The sequence below is a fragment of the Octopus bimaculoides genome, chromosome 7, assembly GCF_001194135.2.
Source record: "Octopus bimaculoides isolate UCB-OBI-ISO-001 chromosome 7, ASM119413v2, whole genome shotgun sequence".
In the NCBI taxonomy this organism is placed as follows: domain Eukaryota; kingdom Metazoa; phylum Mollusca; class Cephalopoda; order Octopoda; family Octopodidae; genus Octopus; species Octopus bimaculoides.
In genome coordinates, this window is record NC_068987.1 from 18,988,273 (window position 1) to 18,991,666 (window position 3,394).

A 3,394-nucleotide genomic window follows, 5' to 3' on the forward strand; every position below is an offset into this window, starting at 1 on the left:
GGTCAACTGTCTTTCATCCTTTCGGAGTCAATCAAAATAAAGTACCAATCCAAGGTGGTGGATTAATAAAACTAAAAAACGTGGATCCGGATACCTTGCGGTATTGTTCCGGTTCTTTGCATTCTGATTTCAAATCCCACTATGACAGACTTAACCCGTCGCCCGGTTTAATACCATCATTTGGCACCTTGGTTTATCTTTAGGTGATCCACTTTGTTGCAAGTATTCGGACCAGGCCTCTAGTTTGAGATCCTCTACTCCTACCAATCGCAGAGACCCTGTAACGCATCAGGGGCACTGCCTTTCTTCCTGACTAAAAAAAAAAAGATAAAACAAAAAGAATTTAATTATTCGTTTCGCTTGCCCAGGAATTATAGAAATGTTCACTGAATAATTAACATCATAATAGAAAATCGAAATATAAACTGAGACTGGAACAAGTATCAAAGAATGAATGATGGCACCAAAAGACAGACAAGCCGGTCAATGCACAGCGTCAAGTAAAATTCTTCCGCCGGTCGCTGCACAACATCAATAAAACAAATTCTTCCGCCGCACCCCCCTCCACCCGAAAAGAGAGAAAGAAAACTCATCTTATATTCCTAACTAATCCAACTAAACAAAAGCTTTAATCTCAGATAAAATTTGCTCTTTATTTATTTATTCTCTTTCATTTAACTTCTTTGTGAAATGCAACTTGTAAAACGAAACATAGTTACACTATTAAATGGACTATAAGCATTGATATATTAATCATACTTACAAATCAATACACACCGAATAGGAAATATGCCAGATGTCCTCGTATGATCAGTCTGCGAGAGCAAGCAAACTAAGTCTCATCACACACAACTTTGTGATCTTGAAAATTTTTAGAATCAACAAAATCATAAAGTAAACATCAATGCGTTTGAGATAAAAATTACTACATATCTCCACACAAGTTTTTAGCTCACTTATGACAAACCTTGGATGAATGAATGACGGAGAACGTCTACAAGAACTGTCAGGGGAACTAACTCTTTGTTTATGTAATATAGAGAGGGAGAGAGATACAAATAGAGAGGGGTGGAGTTAATACGTGTATATGTGAGGGAGTCAAAGATACACAGATAGAGAGAGGAAGAAAGAAAAAACGTGTATGAGATTGTGAACAACAGAGAGACGGTTCTTCCTCTGAAATAAAGCACTGTTAATCTTTAACGTGGAATTAACGGATGCTTAGTGTTTCTCGAACTTTTTAAACTCTTGCTCCTTTACTTATACTAACATTCTTTCAACGTACCCCCTTGTTACAGTTGCACGAAAAACACGCTACAAAATTTGCTGCTGACAAGTTGGTTACCATTTGATAAGTCGCTTTATCAACATATGGAATATCAAAACATCATTTCGACCAATATTATTTCTAATATAGGCACAAGGCCTGAAATTAGGGGGAGGGGTAATCGATTACATCGACACCAGTACTTATTTTATCGACACTGAAAGGATGAAAGGCAAAGTCGACCTCGGCAGAATTTGAACTCAGAAACTAAAAGATGAATGAAATGCCGCTAAGCAGTTTACCTGGCATACTAACGGTTCTGTCAACTCGCCGCCTTATTTCGACTACCAATATTAGTTCCAAATTTTGACACAAAGCGAGCAATTTCGGGGGAGGGGAGTAAGTCGATTACATCGACCCCAGTATGGTACTTATTTTATCAACCCCGAAAAGAGGAAAGATAAAATCGACCTCGGCAAAATTTGAACTCAGAACACGAAAACGGATGAAATGATGCTAAGCATTTCGCCTAGCATGCTAACAATTCAGACAGACTGCTGCTTTAAAATTTCAATCACTAATATTACCAAATGATTTGTTAATAGAGTAAAAATTTAGAATATTTTTGGAAATTATGACATTAAAAACTGTACCTATTCCTCCCCGTCCTTTTGTGCCCAACTCCCGGGTTAACAGCAACAGGTTGAGTAGCTTTGGTTGTGCTAACGGAGAAATGAATGGATAATGTAATCAAGGTAGACAAATTATGCATTAGACTAATGAAATTTAGGTTAGTCTTACGCAAAAGAGCAAGAACATTTTCAACAGTTAGTCTCTGCATACACACCACAAACAGGGCTGGCAGATGAGCATTTTTATGAACCATGTACAAAGGTGCTAGAGTGCTGGTGGCACATTAATTTAATAATAAAATTATATAATCTTCCAAGAAAAGAATTCATTCCTTTGATGGGATTCACTCAATGGAATTCAACAGAAAATATATCACATATAATATCCTGTTTTGGTTTGACAGAGTATTTAACCTTTCTTGGTTACATAATTATTCTCCCTATCATAATGACATAATGATGTATTACTGATGTGTGTGATTACATTCGTTAATAATTTAACCAAACATACTCTTTTACTTGTTTCAGTCATTTGACTGTGGCCATGCTGGAGCACCGCCTTTAGTCGAGCAAATCGACCCCAGGACTTATTCTTTGGATTCCTAGTATTTATTCTATCATTCTCTTTTGCCGAACCGCTAAGTTACGGGGACGTAAACACACCAGTATAGGTTATCAAGCAATGTTGGGGGGACAAACATATACACACACACACATACATATATACGATAGGCTTCTTTCAGTTTCCGTCTACCAAATCCACTCACAAGGCTTTGGTCGGCCTGAGGCTATAGTAGAAGACACTTGCTCAAGGTGCCATGCAGTGGGAATGAACCTGGAACCATGTGGCTGGTAAGCAAGCTACTTACCACAACAGCCACTCCTGCGCCTATACAAATAAATCAAATATATTATTCATACACCTACCAAAATGTTTGGAGAAAATACAAGTGATAGAAACTGTTTATAACTTGACATCAATTTGATATTTGACACGTATTAGAATTACTTGCAGAAAACAGAAATGTTTCCCACTGTTCTAGGTTTAGATTGCTTTATCACAGACTTTAACTGTGATAGAAAAACAAACGATATTGCTTTTGCTAATTAATGTGTAATGAAAAATCAAAGACATAAAAAATAACAGATTCTCATACAAATGATTTTTATCAACATTTTAATTATATAATTAAGGAATTTGTTTCACATTTTAGTCCCACTGCACAGCACTCTTCGAAAGCATCTTTTTCTATAGTCTAATGTATGAATATATACGTGAGTTTGTGTATATGGGCACATTGTCTATATACCCAAACTCCCATATATATATTTTGTTGTTGGCACTCCGTCGGTTACGACATGGAGGGTTCCAGTTGATCCGATCAACAGAACAGCCTGCTCGTGAAATTAACGTGCAAGTGGCTGAGCACTCCACAGACACGTGTACCCTTAACGTAGTTCTCGGGGATATTCAGCGTGACACAGTGTGACAAGG

General features: G+C 37.2%; 1 protein-coding gene across 2 annotated transcripts in view; it reads right to left on the reverse strand.

The window, feature by feature from the left end:
- Positions 1-2,033, reverse strand: part of LOC128248328 (zinc finger protein OZF-like) — a 14,273-nt gene extending 12,240 nt beyond the window's left edge. For both annotated transcript variants that reach the window (XM_052969301.1, XM_052969304.1), the window contains exon 1: positions 764-2,033. The gene's annotated coding sequence lies outside the window, so the exon portion shown is untranslated. The remainder of the gene's footprint in view (positions 1-763) is intronic.
- Between the last annotated feature and the right edge of the window lie 1,361 nt (positions 2,034-3,394).